Source organism: Rhincodon typus, chromosome 14 (assembly GCF_021869965.1).
Source record: "Rhincodon typus isolate 14 chromosome 14, sRhiTyp1.1, whole genome shotgun sequence".
NCBI lineage: Eukaryota > Metazoa > Chordata > Chondrichthyes > Orectolobiformes > Rhincodontidae > Rhincodon > Rhincodon typus.
Genome location: NC_063345.1, coordinates 24,016,906 through 24,036,708, shown reverse-complemented (window position 1 = coordinate 24,036,708; position 19,803 = coordinate 24,016,906). Strand labels below are relative to the sequence as shown.

At 39.9% G+C, this 19,803-nt stretch overlaps 1 protein-coding gene across 1 annotated transcript in view; it reads right to left on the bottom strand.

The window, feature by feature from the left end:
- LOC109910391 (wiskott-Aldrich syndrome protein family member 3-like) overlaps positions 1 to 19,803 on the bottom strand; it is a 97,015-nt gene that overhangs the window by 49,090 nt on the left and 28,122 nt on the right. Inside the window, exon 3 of the mRNA XM_020513103.2 lies at positions 593 to 721. The gene's annotated coding sequence lies outside the window, so the exon portion shown is untranslated. The remainder of the gene's footprint in view (positions 1 to 592; positions 722 to 19,803) is intronic.

Sequence of the window (19,803 nt, the reverse complement as noted above, 5' to 3'; positions counted from 1 at the left end):
GCTATGTAAGAGGTCTTGGTGAATTTCTGCAATACATCTTGTAGTTGGTACCTACTGCTGCTACTGAGTGTTGGTGCTGGAGTGAGTGGATGTTTGTGGGTCTGGTGCCAATCAAGTAGGCTTTGAATTAGATGGTATTAATCTTCTTGAGTGTTGTTAGAGTTGTACTCATTTTGGCAAGTGGCGAGTATTCCATCACACCTAAAATGTATCTTCTAGATGGTGGGCAGGCTTTGAAGATTCAGGTGGTGAGTTATTTGCTACAGCATTTCTGGCCTCTGACCTTGTATTTGTGGGTCATAAACTCAATGTTACAAACATTCAGCAAATAACTCCTCAGAAATTCAGTTGAGTCATTTAACTTACTTTAAGTCAAATGCTTTTTTTTTAATTGTTGTCTTTTGTTCACAGTTCGAAATAACTTTCTGATCTTTAATAAAAAGTGACCTTCGTAGAATTGAAAACTGAAATTCATTTTTCGTCCACTTCTGAATTGATGTTCTCAAATAATAATAATAAGCCTCCTCATACCACTTTAGTGAACCAGAAAGGCTTTTATAACAATGGGTGGAAGGAAATCTGCTGCCTTTACCTGGTCTGATCTATATGTAACTCCAGACCCACTGCAGTGTGTTTGCTTCTTTAACTGCCCTCCAAAATGGTTGGTTAGCTTCTCAAAATCGGGACAATAAATTCTGGCCTTGACTGCAATACCCACATCCTGCAAAATGAACAAATGAAAAGGTCATTTGATATTAGATGAATTAGTGGCAATTTAATGACAACCTGTCATGATTACTGTTTTCCCTTAGGTTTTCTAAACTGAATTTAAAGTCTCCAGTTGCCAGATAAGATTATGAACTTATGCTGTTAAACCCTTAGGTGAGTACTTTGCATTACTAATCCAGTATCAGAACCACCGCAATATCAAATCCTGCAGTTTAACAAAAACAAGTTAACAACCTTCCTCAGAAAGGCAAGAATAATGGCCCATGTAGTAACCAAAAATCTCATCCTGACAAATTATTGGGTGGTCTTTAAAAAGAACTGTTAAATTTTGTTATAAACGTAAATCTGTAGAAGTTTTTAAAGCATTCATAATCCTCACTACACCTTGCAACAAAAGGAATTATAATGGGGCAGGATGAATAAACCTTTAAATTTAACCCTTGTGAGTATTGGAGCCCTTTTCTAAAAGCCCAAATTATCCTTGGCTGCAAAAAAAGATCAGAGGCACAGGAAACAATCACTTTCTTTCTATTACACCTCCAACATGCCCAATGACACACTGGCTACATTGAAAAGTGAGAACAGTATTTGGTGGTTACATGTATCCAATTAAACAACACTCTGCAGAGCCTCAATATCTCCAGAAAGCACAGAGCTCATGTTATTTGCTTCCTCAAATCATTTATTGTCTATGATTTTAAATATTTAAGGTATTATTTATTGTTTCTTTTATGGTTTTCTTATGTTATGCAACACAATCAGTTGATAGAGCAAGCACTCATTTCAAGCCAATGAGCCTTTACAGTAGACCAACAAAGAAAGTGAAACAGTTAGTAAAGGAACTAAACAATCTTTAAATCACATTTGTGGGAACCTATGATGTTTTTATCTGCTGGAATAATTTTGCAAGATGTGTCACATTGTTTCTGACTGCCTCAAGCTGCCACAATAAAAATTAATTAATTGTCTTTACTCATCCTGATTATGAAATACTCAAGCCTTTGGCTGTCCTGTGTAGTTGGATGTTGAAAATAGGTCGATGATGAAAATATTGCTGGCGGACAGTCAAAAAACTGTCTTCGTCAAAACAGTTTTTGCGACATCACATGAGAATTGGAAGTTGATTCAACGGTGATTGCTCCATCAGCCTATACTCTCTTGCCATAAATCACTTCCTTATATAACTACACACAAACATATAAATCAGTACTATAGAGGTAATCTCTCACACACGAAAAATTGCGGAATGCCAGTGCTGGGAAGCAGAATTTATTTTTCCTTCTATATTTCCATATCCCAACATCAAGTCCTCTCAAATCAGGCATACGCAGAGACAGGAAAATGCTGTCCAATTCTGTTGAACAATGTGCTTTCACCACAACCACTGAAGAGCAGCCTTTACTTATTTGTACAGATTTTTACATGAAGTATCATTGCTGCTTTTTTTAAAAGAGCATGGGCCTAGTTAGAATCAAACTTTGCATTCAAGGACTGCTTGTGCCATGGTTTGAGACTACCTAAACAAAATGAATTGAAATACATTTGTCAACTTTGATTTCACACTGGACCTTTATAGTTAATGCCAGTCAAAAGTAAGACTGCATTCAATAAAACCACTAATCATATAATAATCCATTTACAAAAAAAGATTTTGCTCTCTTGTTTACTTACCTGCACGCTTGCCTGTGATAAGCCAGATATTGATGTGTGCTTGAAGAAACTGATAGATTTAGTTGATAATACTACAAGATCCATTCAAGGGGTTTCTTTGAAATGTGAACGTGTACAGAGTTCTGGCGTTTCCAGCTGGATTTAATTTAAATTACCTCAAGGGAGCTTATGCATAAAGAATCGCTGGCTGACTATTTATATGCATATGTATCAGCCTCCATTTTGAATGTAGGTAAGCAAAAGAGACTGCATATCCCCACTAATGTATAGCTTGATCTCTGTAATTCTGGGCAAGTGCCAAGCAAAGGATATATACTATATATACCACAACAAGGAGCCTGTTATTTGACAACATTTCAAACACAGTCAACATCATTTTGTGCACAAAGTGGAAATACCATTGGCACATGCAATACTATCTTCCTGATGTCAGTACAGAACATATATGGCATCATAGGTTAAGCATTATGTTACTTTTTTTTGTGAATATGTCAAGATGACTCCATCTTTTCACAAAGAAACATTAAAATGAATTGCATGGACTTTAAAGTCTACCTACATCTATTTGTCACGCAAACCTGTAGCTAACAATTCAAGCCAATGATCATTTATTTTTGTTTAAAATATAGTCTTTTTGAATGTTCATCACTCATAAATCTAACCACAGTCCTTCTGTTTAAATGAGTTGGTGATTCAACTCTATTGCAATCGCAATTTAGTTTTTAAATGTTTATCTTTCTTCAGAGTGCTGTGCACATTGCAGATACTCCTAATGATCTGTAGAGGGAAGGCAATAATTCTCCAAGTGTACAGGCTGCACACAGATTTCACACACTTCAGTGGTTGTGCACAATTCCGCATCCATGGTGAGTTACAAAGCTCTGCATCTCCAATGGAGCATGCACAATTTGGGCAGTGAACAGCTGCTACTACACATCTGCGCCAGTCACCCACTCCCTACAGCAAACACAAAATCCCAGCTCTGTAATCTCAATGCACCATAAACATCATAAGAAATTAACAGTTAGGTTTTGAAGGCTTTGAATCACTTTTACATAAAAATGTAGGAATTCTGCTACAGTTGAGTTTTATTGGAGCAATATCATTACAGCTGCTAAGACAAATGGTAAATATATTTACACTCCTCATTGTTTGAAATACTTTGTTTAGTGAGCAGCTACAGCATTCAGATCAGGAAATCAATATGTTTGACTACCAGTCTGTGCAGAGTTACCTGATCAAAGCTGTGGCAATGATGGAGTCAACACAGCTCACCTTAGTGTCACTGGATTAAGGAGGAGAAAATCATCATAGGTTCTTTCTCTTAATCGTGTCAAGCAGGCTTGCTTTATTTGGACACAAAGGGAGATGATGACATAATCAGACTCAGCGGTTTATCACAGGCAGTGTTTAATCTTCTCCCTGTACCAATGGACAGAGTCAGTACACAGTACACCTTCAGCTTCATAATGCATATACAGGAAGCTGAGCAAAGTTCCATGAGGAAGACGCACTAATGATACAGCACTTTGTAGAAAAAGTTAAAGTATTCATCAATAATTAAATGTATCCCATTTGGATTTCTAATTTTCTTTTCTTATAAAATGCATCCTGATAGCATATACAGTTTTATTATTGACCCAAATGTATACTCACTTACAACTAATAGTCTTACATTTGGAAGAGGAAAAGGGCAAAATGGAACCTAAATATCTAACTGTATGTTATTTTATTATAACAGCAATTCTACCATCAACATTGGCTTTAAAGTCTTGCTGCTTAAGTGAAAGAAAATGTTGTAGGCTGGATTTTACACTTCTCCAAGTCTCTTATACAAGAAATGGAGCAGTAATGAATGGTCCACCTGCAAAGTTGACCAATTGAACCACTGTCAGGATTTACCTCTTGGCAGAAGAAACTCATACCAAAAGGTCCCCTGAGCCCAGAGGGCACCCCCATCCCCCTCCCTTGTGGGGAGGCGATGGCCTAGTGGTATTATCACTGGACTATTAATCCAGAGACCCAGATAATGCCTGAGACCCGGTTTGAATCCCGCCACGGCAGCTGGTGGAATTTGAATTCAATACAATATCTGGAATTAAGAATCTAATGATGACCATGAATCCATTGTCGATTGTCGGAAAAACCCATCTGGTTCACTAATGTCCTTTAGGGAGGGAAACTGTCATCCTTACCTGGTCTGGCCTACATGTGACTCCAGACCCACAACCGTGTGGTTAAGTTTAAACTGCCCTCTGGGCAAGTAGGGATGGGCAAAAAATGCTGCCTGGTCAGCGATGCCCTCATCCCATTAACGAATTAAGGAAAAAAAGAAATATCAGCGCCATCGGTTCCCCTCTTCTATTGGTGTCCCAAACCCTTGTACCCCCTAACCCCCTCACCAGAGTATGCCAATTTGGCACGACCCTGATACAGTGGCACTGTCCCCAAGTGCTGGCAAGCTTCCAGCCTCTTATTGACTGGCAGGTCTCTGATGTGGGTCATCCTGATCTAGAAGGGCAGAAATCCCACCTCCAGCCTTTTAACAGTCATTGGCCAAGCAGCCAGTGGGCCTCCTCCCTGATTCTTTAATCAGGTGCAGCCTTTAGAAACTGAAGTGACACCACAAGAGCATTCTAGCACCTCCTCACATTACACAGGAGACAGTTGTTGGTAGTTACTGAAGGGTTATTCATTTATAAAATTCATGAAATTCCAACCTGCTATAAATATATGTATACACTCATTACATCCATCTTAACTGAGGCAGGTTTGGGAGCATCCCAGTAACCCACTTCAGAGAATAGGCCTGTGATAAAGCAACAAGCCTACATTCCTCAGATTTTGGGTCCATTTAAATTGAACATTGATCAGCCATGTTTCCAGGGCTCAGAAAAAACAAATAACTTAAAGAAAGTGACAATAGCCACATCAAACAGATAAAAGCTTCCCAGCATGCATGCAGGCTGGGAGCAGTAGAAATGTTTTCCCTGGACACTCAAGTGACTCTTCCGCTACAATCAACTGTCTGACCTGTGGTCTGGCATCCTCACTCACTCCGAACCTAAAACCAAGTTCTCCCTCAAAGAAATCCCTCCTTCCCTCCCTCCCAACCGATAGTCTGAAACCCTCCTGTGCCTGGCAACCAGTGCTTCAACCTCCGCAATTTGCTGGCCCCTTCCTCCCACTGTGCTCCTACATTTTCTAATTGCTGCTGGTCCCAATTGCAACTTTCTAAAGCTGGCTCTCCCACATACCAAATCTACTCAACTGCCAGCTAAGTAACAGAATTAAAATAACTGTCATTGAACCTCTGGAGTTTAAATCAAACTACTTCTAATTTAAAAACAAAAATTTAAACTTTTCTTTAAATAACGGTGCCGAGACTCTGCCGTTGCAATCTCCGCGACCATGCAACAGTGCAGCCACATTCTCTTCGCCAGCCCACATATATCAGGACCCATTAATCCCAACAAAAGGAGAACACCCACATCCATACTCTCCTCCCATCAAACGCTATTGTATCTAATTGATTTCATGCACGCAATTTGTATAATTCCACTCATTCCATTTTGCTCAAGAAATACCGTAGTTCTTTTACTAGGAGACTTTGTTCTTGTTTCAAATGGGAGTTCAGTTTGCTGTAGATCATACACTATTTAAATAAACTCCATTGAGTTAAAAAGCTTGTTGGCCGTCATGTGCTGTTTAAATAAATTGTGTTTACTGCCTGCTAATTAAAAGGACTCTTTTTGTAAAAATAAGATGCTTGCTTTAAAAAATAATCAAAATAACTACAGATGCTGGAAATCAGAAACAAAAATGGAAATTGCTGAAAAAACTCAGCAGGTCTAGCAGTATATGTAGAGACAAATCAGAGTTAACATTTCGGGTCGAGTGATCCTTCCACAGAATAGGAGAACAGAACAATGCTTGCTTTAAATCCTGTTATAAGTTGCAACCTGTCTCCAAACTCAGTCACTGATGTAGTAGCATCAACACTCACTTGTGCAAAAGAACTACAAAGTAATGGATGTCTGATCATAATTATCCAGCAGTTATCTAATCTGTGGTGTCTTGAATTGTGAAAGCAACCTTTACTTATCAACTGAATGCTAAGCTTATCACTTTCAAATGACCAATACTGAAATGTCAAAACCATGGTGATTAAACGCATAACAAACTCCCTATATGACTGGAAATGAAGCCTTGTTAAAATTTAAGAGAAGAAGTGTGGGTAATTACTGAATGGCATGTTTCACAGCTCATTGGTGGGGCCAGCAACAGACACATAACTTGGATTCAGAAACTCCATGCACAATATTCAGGTTTGCAGATGATACCAAGCTAGAAATTACAGAATGATTCCATAAACTACATCCATGAGAAGATTAATGACAGATGAAATTTAATTGAAGTGTAAAGGACAGTATATAGGAAGGAAGAATAGAAGACATGCATGCATAGAATAGTGCTGGAATACTTAAAGGTGAAGCCAAGACCCCTAAAAACCTTGGTACACTCAGTGCCAAATGTTTGGCAGCATCTGTGAAGGGAGAAATAGGTTTACTGTTAAGTCCAATGTGACTCTTCTTCAGAAAATAAAAACAAAGTGCAGAAGAAATTCAGCAAGTCTGGCGGCATCTGTGGAGAGAGAAGTTAACATTTTGAGTCCGATATGACTCTTCTACAGAACTGAACAAAAGTCGAAACACGATGGGTTTTATGCTGTTGAAAAGCTGGGGAGGGTAACACAGAACAAAATGGAAGGCCAGGGACAGTCACAGACCAAAAGGCAAAGGGATTGGGCAATCGCTGTTGTAAAGAAGCAAAGCAATGGTCCAGAATACGTCTAAGAACAGAAGAGATCACAGAACAAAGAACAGCTTTGTCTGAATTAAACAAATATATGAAAACTAAATACGGATTAAATCGGCAAAAGAAAGAATCAAAATGGAAGACAATGTCATATATGGATTTGAAAGAGTTAATAACTGGAAGTGTGTGTTGAGCATCATACACAGTGAAGGCATCACACAAGAGATAGAAAGGGCAGATTTTCCCATTTAAAACTAAAGAATGGTCGCGAGCAAGTGGCCAGTCATGTCCGCAAAGGACTGAGGGCTCTGAGAACGGCAGTGAGTCCCAGTGACCCAGAGATGGAGTGCAGAAGGAAGTCTGTGATTTTACTCTTTACATGGTACCTGGCAATTTCATAGTTCTGTGTTGGTATATGTTGTAGAATTCATATATTATAACAAGAATAAATCCCTGGGAGTGCAATGATTTTGAATATGTATATAGGAAAATTGGTTGGAGGTTGAGGAATTTAAGTTGGTGCACGAATATTAGGCGTGAATCAGTCCTAGTTCTGAAAGCAGATTCAGTGTGTGGTGAGATACTCAGTCACATCAGTTATTCAATTAATGAAAAAATACTTCAAGAAGTCCAAGGGCGGCCTATCCAATGAGTGAGCTCTGCCCTGTACTGACAGCCCATTCAGCCAATCATGTAGCTCCATCTAGTCACTACCAGTCACCTCAACCATTCAGGTTCCTTTACATAATTCTAGACTACCTCTCCACCCAATCACATTGCTCCTTTTGACGACTGACTGCTGCTTCAGTCAATCAGTGAGCTCTGTTCAATGATAGTCTGTTCAATGATTGGCAAACCAGGTACCTACGCCACCCGTGATCAACAGCTATCTTGGTCAATCAAGCTCTCCCCCTTTTAGCACGTGGAGTTGACCAACCAGAGTTAAAAGGTTGTGACATACAGTGGAAGCCACCAATGGGAAGTACCAAAACTGGTACAAACATTGACAGTGTTCATCAGGAGAAAAGCATTGTCTCATTGGATTTTGGGAACACAGGAACAGAAGTAGACTATTCAGCCCATCGAACTTGGACCATTGTTCAATATGATGGTGGCTGTTCTTATGTTTCATCATCATATTCGTGCTTTCTCTCTATAATCCCTGATGCTCTTAATATGTAAAAATATGTCAACCTCTTTACTGAATGCGCGAATGGATCCAGTCTTCCCAGCCTTCTGTGGTAGAGAATTCCACAAACAATATCCAACCTCTAAGTGAAGAAATGTTTCCTCATCTCAGTCCTGGACAGTCTATCCCTTATCTCGAGACTGTATTCCTTGGTTCTAGATTTCCCCCCACCAGGGGAAACATCCTCCCTGCTTCAAGTCTTTCCAACCCTGTTAGAATTTCATACATTCGAATCAAATTTCTTCAGATACTTCTTAACTCTAGTGAATACAGATCCAGTCGAACCAACCTCTCCTCATGGGACAGTTTTGCCATTCCCAGAATCAGCCCAGTGAACCTCTGCGTCACTAGGTCCTTTCTTAGATAGAGAGGCCAAACCTGCACACAATGCTCTTGGTGTGGTCCCACTAAAGCCCAGCAGTACTACAATGTACTACCACTTGCTTTCTTAATTGCTTCCTATAGCTGCCTGTCTAATTTCAGTGACTCATGCACAAGGTCATCTAAATCCCTTTTCCAAACACGTTTTTCAAAATGTCATGATTTTAGCAATACTCTGCCTGTTTTTTTTCCAGACTGAATTATGTAACTTCACTTTTATTTGCATTATTACTGCATCTGCCATGTGCTTACACGCTCACTCAAATTGTCTACATTGTCCTGAACCCTTTACACAACTCACAAAGCCACCTCGTTTTATGTCATCGGCCAATTTGGAAATATTTTATTTGGTACTGTCCTCCATGCTCTTGATAAACATCATGAATAAATGGGACACAAGCCATCCAGAAAAAGAACCACTTATTCTCATTGTCTGTTTCCAGTCTGACAACGAATTCTTAATCCATGTCAATATATTATACTCTAATCCAATGCATTTAAATTTCTCCATGAGACCCTTAGCAAAAGCCTACTTGAAATGCAAGTACACCCTATCCACTAGTTCAGCCTTCTCTATTAGAATCATAGAATCACCCTATAACACACCCATGAACACTACGGGCAATTTAGCACGGCCAGTCCACCAAGCCTGCACATCTTTGGACTGTGGGAAGAAACCAGAGCACCCAGGAGGAAACCCACACAGACAGGGGAAGAACGTGCAAACTCCACACAGACAATTGCCTGAGGTTGGAATCGAACCCGGGACCCTGGTGCTGTGAGGCAGCAGTGCTAACCACTGAGCCACAATGCCATCCTCTGCTACTCGCATCCTCAAAAACTCCATACTGACATAGACCTAATACATTTAATGCTTGCCAAATTGGCTATGACCATGTAAAGTTCTTGCGAAGATTTGTAGCTTGGGTTGTGGGTGAAATGTTGACTTGCTCGCCGAGCTGGCTGGTTATAATTCAGATGTTTTGTCACCATGCTAGGTAATATCAATAGTGCAGTCTCCAATGAAGCTTCATCAGAGGCTGCAATGATGATGTTACCTAGCATGGTGACGAAATGTCTGAACTGTAACCAGCCAGCTTGGTCAGCAGCCTGGCTATAACCTTTTTTTTAAAATCACAGAATCTTGCATTTTCCCATTACTGATTTTAGGTTAACTGGTCTATAATTCTGTTTTGTCTCCATCCCTTTTTAAATAGTGGGGTTCCATCTGTCACACTCCAACTGCTCCAGCGGCTACAGAATTTTGGAAGATGATTACCATTATTTCCAAGGTCACTTCTTTTTTATACTCCAGTGTGGTCAGTATCAGGTCCTGATGATTTGTCAGTCTTTAACCCCATTAACTGCCCCAAAACCAACTTTTTTTAAAAAGTGAACTGATTTTCCTCAGTTCCACCCTCTCACTAGACCCTTCACTCCATAACATTTCTGGGAGGCTATTTGTGAAGACAGACCAAAATTTATGTTTAATTCTTCTACCTTTTCCTCTGTCCCTTGCCCTTACAATTTCCCCCATTTCTGATTGAAAGGGATTAACATTTGTCATCACTTATCTTCTTCTTTTCACATATCTATATAAACTTATACAGTCAGTTTTTATGTTACCCGCAATTTTATTCTCTGGGAATCAATCAATTTCTGCAGTCTATACCTGACCTTTGCTTCCTTCTTGTTGTTGGCCAAAAATTCAATTTCTCTAGTCATCCAGCATTTCCTACAGGTACAATCTGTCTCTTGACTCTCGTTATCTCATTTTTGAAGGCTTACCATTTTCCAGCCATCCCCTTACCTGCGAACATCAGCCTCCAAACACCTTTTGAAAGTTCTTGCCTAATACTGTCAAAATTTGCCTTCCTGCAATTTTGAAGTTTAACTTTTAGATCCAGTCTACCCTTTTCCATCACTATTTTAAAACTAATAGAATTATGGTCACTGGCCCCACAGTGCTCCCTGACTGACACCTCGGTCTCCTGCCTGCATTTTTTGCCTAAGAGTAAGTCAGGTTTTGCACCTTCCCTAGTAGGCACATTCACGTGCTGAATCAGAAAATTTTCTTGTACACACATTCAATTCCTCTCCATCCAAGCCCTTTAACACTTTGGCAGTCACAGTCTTTGTGAATTGAGAAATCTTTTTACGTAAATACTCTCAAAATGAAAACTTAGACTTTCTCAGTCTTTCTCAGTCCAGATTTCTAACCAATTACTCCTGTTGTGGAACTTGCGCAAGCTACCTTTCCACGAAGGTAAATTCTTCCCTGAAGTGAACTAGGAGAGAAATTATGTTGTGCTTCTTATCCCAGTTAGTCTCTGAGTGGATCAAAACTCCCAATCCCTGGGTTTTCTAAGCTAAAATCGATCTTTAACCAAACAAACTTTATCAGCTCTATCAGTCGATGGAACTTGCCAATATTATTTCAACAAGTTAGTTTTCATGATGAATCATGCATGTTCAATTCATTCAATGCAATCCTTCAGTGTTGGAATAGGAAATGAATCAGTTTTTGTTACTGTGTTGACTTTGCAATAATCAAGACAGGATCTTTGTAACATGATTTCCTCACAATAATGATGTGTGAGCTCCACCTACTCTCGTGTTCCTGTTCATCATGAATTTCCTCTCATTGCTCACTTGAGCGCGTTTCTTTGGATTGAGTCTGTAAAAATGCTTTTTATAGATAATGCATCCCCTCCATTAACACCATGAATAGCAAAAGATGTTTTGCCTGGCCCATTTACACAAATTAATTTAGGAGTCTGTAATAGCCTTTGTAAATCACTGGAAGATAAAATATTATGCAGTGTTTTAAGCACATTGATATTAGCCAATATGATTGCCAGAGGATGCGTGTTTGAATTTTGAATTTCTGATTCATTCTCCAATTGTTCTGGTCTCCCTGCTATAGGGAGGATGTTGTGAAACTTGAAAGGGCTCAGAAAAGATTTACGAGGATGTTGCCAGAGTTGGAGGATTTGAGCTATAGGGAGAGGCTGAATAGGCTGGGGCTATTTTCCCTAGACCGTCAGAGGGGTGAGCTTAAAGAGGTTTATAAAATCATGAGGGGCCTGGATAGGGTAACTAAACAAGGTCTTTTCCCCAGGGTGGGGGAATCCAAAACTAGAGGGCATAGGTTTAAGGTGAGATGGGAAACATTTACAAGGGACCTAAGGGGCAACTTTTTCACACAGAGGGCGGTGCATATATGGAATGAGCTGCCAGAGGAAGTGGTGGAGGCGACTACAATTACAACACTAAACGGCATCTGGATGGATATATGAATAGGAATATAGAGGAATATGGGCCAAATGATGGCAAATAGGGCTAGATTAATTTAGGTTATCAGGTCAGCATAGACAAGTTGGACCAAAGAGTTTCTTTCTGTGCTGTATACCTCTACGACTCTATGACTCTAATTCACAGGAGGGACCTGAGAGGAATCTGTTCAGTCAAACTTAAAGATTTGAGATAGAGGAATAACCTGTCTGTATTTGTAACTCTGTAAAGTGATGGGTTAGGAAGTAAGGTGAAGACTTAATTTTTCTGTGATTTATAAGATTGATCTAAATTCTGTTCTACACTTAGACAGCTTGGTTTGTTTAATATTATGATTTTGCCTTTTACGTAGTAAATTTCTGTTTTATCGTTACTGAAACTCTTCAGCCTTGTGTGCTAATGTTACAGTGAATGACCACCATGTTAAATAAAATACATGATCTATCAAGCTAGATTTCATTCTAGAATCTGACTTGTCGAGTAGTAGCATCAGCTGGAATATAATAATGTTTATTTGTTAGATTATGATGGTCTTGATATTAAACCATTTCAAAAGTAGTTGGACTAGCTCAGTCAAAAAATTAGACCCAAGATCATGCCTGAGAAATCTTTTTGATACAATCCCTTTTTCTTAATGTAATAACAGGTGTATTGACTGCTTTGTAAAAAAATCTTTTAGCTTTCTGCATAAACAATGAAACAGCATTAGCTATGACCTCACTAGTCTGTAGCAGATAGCTTGTATAGTGATAGTTTTGTGAGTGCATAAGTAAGAATGTTATTTTGAAAAAATCTTTTGTTGTTGGCTTATGCCTGTTTGATGTGTCAATTTAAATACTGCAGTATTTAAGAAATTAATGTTTCTCCTGTATATGGTGGATTCAAGTTTAATGGAGAGGTGATCATTATTGAGGATATTAAAAATATCCTCTAGTTCTGTTTGAGTGTCCATATACCTCCATATGTCAACATAAATACAGAAAGTAATGCGTGGTATTACCAAATAAAAGAGTTAGTGAGAATCAAGAAGGCGACCCAGAAATCCAAAAGGTAGCCTCAAAAAAAGCCAAAAAGTATCCCTGTCAAGTGGAGGTCATGCCTGGCAAAACTGTTAGAATTCTTTGGTGAGGTAATGAGCAAGTTAGACAAAAGAGAGCCAATGGATGTGGTCTATTTGGATTTCCTGAAGCCTTTGACAAGTTGCCACACAGATGACTGCAAAACAAGACAAGAGTCCCTGGTGTTAGGATCAAGGCACTGGCATTGATAGAGGATTGGCTGACAGGCAGAAGGCAAGTGAGGACAAAGAGATCCTTCTCAGGATGGCAGTCGGTAACTTGTGGAGTTCCACAGGGGTCAGTGTTGGGACCACAACTGTTCACGCTATACATTAACAATCTGGACAAAGGAACCGAGGGCGTTGTTGCTAAGTTTGCAGATGACACAAAGATAGGTGGAGGGACAGTGTTGAGGAAGTTGGGAGACTGCAGAAGGGCAACGGACAGGCTAGGAGAGTGGACAAAGAAGTGGCATATGGAATACAATGTGGGGAAGTGTGAGGTTGGTAGAAAGAATAGAGGGATAGTCTATTTTCTAAATGCAGAAAGGCTTCAGAATTCTGAAGCACAAAGGGACTTGAAAGAATCCTAAACTAGGGCTCCTAAGGTTAACATGCAGGTTCAGTTGGCAATTAGGAAGGCAAATGCAATGTTAGGATTCATTTCAAGAGAGCTAGATTACGAGTAGGAATGTACTGCCGAGGCTGTATAAGGCTTTGGGTCAGACAGCAATTGGAATATTGTGAGCAGTTTTGGACTCTGTGTCTAACAAAGGATGTGCTGGTATTAGAGGGAGTAAAGAAAAGGTTTATGAGAGTGATCCCAGGGATGAGGAGCTTGTCATTTGAGAAGCAAATTGAGGACCCTGGTTTGTACCCGATGGAGATTAGAAGAATGAGAGGAAATCTGATCGAAACTTACAGAATACTGAAAGGCCAAGCTGCAGTGGACATGGAGAAGAGGTTTCCACTAGTATGACAGACCAGGGCCTGAGGGTACAACCTTAGAGTGAAGGAATGGCCCTTTAGAACAGAGATGAGGAGGAATTTCTTCAGCCAGAGTGGTGAATCTGTGGAACTCATTACTACAGAAGGCTGTAGAGCCAAGTCATTGAGTATACATGAGACAAAGATAAATAGGTTCTTGATTAGTAAGGCATTCATGGGTTATGGGAAGAAGATAGGAGAATGGGATTGAGAAATATATCAGCCATGATCGAATGGCTGAGCGGACCCAGTGGGCCAAATGGCTTATTTCCACTCCTAGATCTTATGGTCTTTTGGTCTACATCTTTAAAACTATAGGAATTATCCCTTGTTTAGTACTCTCAATGCATTCCGAAAGAGAAAATGTCCTAACCAAAACAGTGATGAACAAAAATCTGATTTACACAAGAAAACCTGATAAAAGCTTGAGTTATCTTAACTATTCCGTAATTTCAAATTGAAAACCTATTGATTTCTTTGAATCTGACTATCCCAAAAATCATTATACTAACTTTAATAACTCATTAACTCTCAACAGATAGGACTAACGCTTTCAACTAATTTCCTGCTCCACAAATTCCCGCCTCCAGCTCACCACCTCTCTGGACTGTCCAAATTTACTATTTCTCCTGCTCCTGCGTTATCTTCTGATACCCGCCTTCCTTGTTTCCCTGGCACCCCCACTCACCACTTCCCTTTTTAACCCTCCCACTGAGCTGATTCACCTGCTCACAACTTCCATTCATTGCTCACTTTCACTTTCTTGCTACCAACTCTCCTGGGCAATGACAGCAAAGCAACCTGTGAGTGGGAGGGAGGAACTGGGGGAGTTTGAGAGGGCAGCAGCGATTATGAAGGCATGAGGGAATGAGAGGCAAAGAGAGATGTGGGAAGCAGGAGGGAGGCACTGAGTGTCAGTTTTTAAAACAAAATATTCAAGATGATGATACTAAAACCAAAACAGCAGCTGGGTTATTGAGGAGCATCTTTACCCTTGCTCAACCGAAAACATGCTTTTTAAACATGTTTTAAACAGAAGATACCTGCACAGCCAATATGAACACAGAAATATCAACATAGTTTGAAATGATAAAATGGCATAACTAACATCAGAAAGAACACAGGTTACTATAAAGCAAAGTCTGCAGTAGACCATCAAATAAATAGCAACAGCATCAGGCCAAAACACAACACAGTTCAATCATCTTAGAACTAGGCATCAGAAAATGCTTGCTATGAAATAAATTTTCGGTGAATAGTTGTAGGCAAAAGCAGGAGAAAGAAGGCACTATAAACCGGGGGAGTACTGGCCATAACAGATGGTAATAGGTAGGCTGTTAAGTTTAGTATAATGAGAAGCTTGCTATGGAGTTTCTATGACACATTTCACCCTTTACCCCTCATTGCCATTTCAGAAGAAAAAAAATTATCAGAATATGCTGTACCATGATTACACATTGATTTCCTTGTTCGAATATGGCAACATGCCAAATGCATTCATCTAACTAATCTATATAAAGTAGCCAGCTACAGCAATGAGCACTTCAATATTCTGACGGATTTTTACAAACAGTGTCCTGTTGCTTTCCCCTTCCAACTACTCCAAGCAGTGACTAGCTTTAGCTAATAAAGTGATAACTAGAGTCAGCTTCTTTAAGTTAAATTACACAAAGGCAGTTCTATCATGTACATAATATTATTTATCTAAAACAAGTTAAAAGGCTTTCTTTCATTTCTGTCACATTTTAATCCCCACCCCACTCAGCTTTAATAAAGGCTAGAACAGGGTTAAGCACCCTCTGAGACCTCCAAGACTGTAAGAATCTTATGTTTCATCTGTTGACTCTAGATCCCATCAAATTATAAGTACATACAACTTTGAATCCTACTACTAACGTGCTCCCTGCACGTGTCCAAAATAGCATTGAAACTATGCATAATTATGAATATAAATTTGACCATAGCAAATTGGTTTCAAGCAACACATTTCCCTTGAGGTCAGCCTAATAACCATTTCAATACATTCGTATGAAAAATGCACTTAACTGCATCTATGTCAAAAAAATCTCGATTATGCATTGTGACAAATGTCTCTGCATTGCGCTCCAAAAAAAATTACTTCAGATCCTTTTTTATCATATCTTTATTGCCCTTTTATCTTTGTCCCACTGTCCCTTAAATGATAAGTTACTTGTGCACTTCCTCACACTTAATTCAACGTTGGTACGGGGAGCAATACATTTTTGACGTAACAAATTGCACATTCTCCACATCCCTCACTGAAGTCAGTTATTCCAGTACCATTAGGGAATGAATCCTCTGTATTGGTCAGGTGTAGATTGCCATATATATCTGTGTAATGAGGGGAACAGCTTCTGAATTCTGATAAGGTGCCACATCAAAGATTAGTGCAGAAATTAAAAGCTCATGGTGTTGGGAGTAACATGACGACATGGAGATAACTGGCTGGCTAACAGGCAGCAGACAGCATGAATAAATGGGTCCTATTCAGGATGTCACGAGTGGTGTGACACAGGGGTGGGTGCTGGGGCCTCAACTCATTGCAAATTTATATGAATGATTTGGATGAAAGAGGTGAAGGTATGGTAGCCTGTGGGAGAATCTGGAACCAGGGGTTCACAATTTAAAAATAAGAGGTTGACCATTTTAAAAAGAGATGATTCTGTCAGAGGGATTCAGTGTCTTTGGAATTGCCTTCCTCAAAAGTCAGTGGATGCAGAATCTTTAAATAATTTAAAGGCGGAATTTGATAGATCCTTGATTACCAAAGGGATGAAAGATTAGTGGGGATATGCAGGAAAGTAGAGTTGAGGTTAAAATCAGATCATTTATGATTTTACTGAAGGGCCAAGTGGCCTACTCTTGTTCTTTCATTATACGTTCATAGCTTCATGCGAATTTATCAATTAAGAAATAATAATACAATAACAATATTTGATTGTGCAATCTCAGAGTATTTGTCAAGTGATGCTGATGAAATTTATATCAACATCCCATGGATTTTACTTCATTTAAAAAGCTTTTAATGACATTTAAATGACGTAAAATATTAAAACTACCAACAGGCATTCTGTTGTAGCCATAGTACAGAAAACAGGTTCAAGAGGTTCCTGTGAATTTTAAATCTCTAGGAGTATGTGGGTTTGTCTGCAGATGAGGAATTAAATCCAGCAAAAATGAGAGCATATCAAGATACTGGCTCCAAGCCACTGACTTTGGCATACAGCATGAAAGCATTAGACAACTTACACACAACTTGCCTATTAAAGTATTGCAGTTGCTCAACTGGATTGACACTTCAACGCAATTTTAAGTTTAACACAGTATGAACAGGTTTTCCAGGCTTTGCAAGAACACAGCAAAAAAGAGAGCTAATTAACTCTCATGAAAATCTTGTAACAAGTGTTCATTACGCACGGCTTTTCTATTCACAAATTGGGAATTTTGAAAGAGGTATTTGAAATCAATAGAGAGTAAAATTAGGTTGGCTGTAAAATTAGGCTGGCTGTTCATCTGCTTAGTTAAAATCATGCTTTAATGTCTTTATTGTCTAATATATTTTCTCTCACTCTCACTCTCACTCTCACTCTCACTCTCACTCTGTGAGCACAGGAGACCTGGTGTGTGTAAGGAATGGACACCAGGGAGTTTATGGAGGATAAAACGGAAGGTGAGTCAGGAATACAGGATTGTTAAGTCTAGAGGCAACAAAGGCAAGGACAAAGGTTCCAACAGATGAGCTAAGGCAGAGGAAAATTGGGTAATGTTACAGAGTTAGAAATCTGTGGTCTAAGTGATGTGACAGATATGTAACTGGAAGCTTATGTTAAGATGTGCATCACCATATGCACACTATTGACCTCTCGCTCCCTCCATCAGCACTGCCTCACTCTGGCTCAGAGCTGCCCTGCACCCCAGCTCCACTTCATCCTCTGGCTCAATCGATGTTCCAACAAGAAACCTTCTCTTTTCCTTTTAGACATGAAGAAATGCAAGTTGGATGATCTTTGGACTCTCCACTTCTTCCTAAAAAAAAAATGGCCTGAACATCTCCATTCACCTCCACCCTCCTTCACCTGACTGAGTTTGTTCTCAGTTTGAACAACTTCTCCATTAATCCTCTCACTTTCTCCAGATCCACAAAGCTTTAGCCATGAGTTCCTATAGTTATGTGCATCTCTTTGTAGGGTAAGCTCCTTATTCCAATCCCACTCAGTTCCTCACAATTCTTTCTCTGATACATCAACAACATCATCGGTGCTGCTTTCCTCTCTTGTTTGGAATTGAAAAGTTTGTCAATGTTTATTTTTATTTCCAACCTGCTCTCACCTTCACCTGGTCCATCTCGGATTCCTTCCTTCCCTTCGTTGACATCTATTTCCATTTCTCAGGAGGGACCAGCCACCAACATACACTATAAACTCATTGACTCCCACAGTTACCTCGACTATACATCCTCACACACTGCTTCCTGTAAAGACTTCATTTCATTCTCCCAGTTTCTCCGTTTGCATTGTATCTGTTCCAAATATACCACCTTCTGCAAGGTGACTTCTTTTTCCTCAACCAAGGATTCTCCTCCACTACGGTTGCCTGGGTTCTTAGCCAAATCCAGTTTCTCGCACTTCTGCCCTCACCATTTATCTTTCCTCCCACAACAACAGGGTCCCCAGGTCCTCACTTTCCACCAAAAGGATCCAAACGATTGTAAGCTGCTATTTCTGCCACCTCCAGCAGGACACCACCACCAGACACATGCCCCCTAACCTCCGTTGTCAGCATTCCACATGAACAGTTCCCTCTTGGACACCCTGGTCCACTCCTCCCCCATTCCGAACACCTCCCCTCACCCCATGGCACTTTCCCGTGCAATTATAGAAGGTACAATACTTGTCCATTTAGCTCCTCCCTCCTCATTATTGATTTAACATAACTAATCTGCTGTTCTAAACCCAATGCTTTTACCCAAGCTGATACTGACCTTTCCATACAAGTCTCAATTCTTTAAGATCAGCCTTAACAATCATAGCAGAAGTTCTACTCTTTAAGGAGTAAAGAATGCTCTCCCCCATACAGTACCTTGGTCATTCATGCCACAGTGTGGACTAGGCTCCCTCACGCTGTTATCACTCCCAACAGTGTCCAATGCAGATGGGTTTGAGAGGTACTCTTCCCAAAGACTCATACATTTCCTGCCTCTTCCTAGTCTTCAGATGGTCATCCCGTTTTCATTCCGGAATGCTCTGCCAGCGAGGTGGCCCCATATGGAACACACAATCCAGAACACTCAGCCTCCATCATGCTCTGTAGTGACTCAAGCTGTCCACTCTCTCTCAGAACCCTCTTTTTTCAAAAAAATTCCCAGAACAGCACCTCTTCCATCACTGACCAAATTCTATGTGCTCTGTGCACCAGTAAGGGCCTCCTGTATTTATACCAGCAAACAATCTGAAGACATGTATCAGCCAATCGGTAAAACTAGACTGAATGCATTGGAAATGTGTAAAGCATCTCAGACCAAAGCCCAACCTTAAGTTTACCTGGACCATCTCTAACACCTCTCTCCCCTTCCTGGACCTCTCTGTCTCAATATCGGGCAACCACCTAGAAACCGATATTCATTTCAAGCCCACCGACTCCCACAGCTACCTAGAAT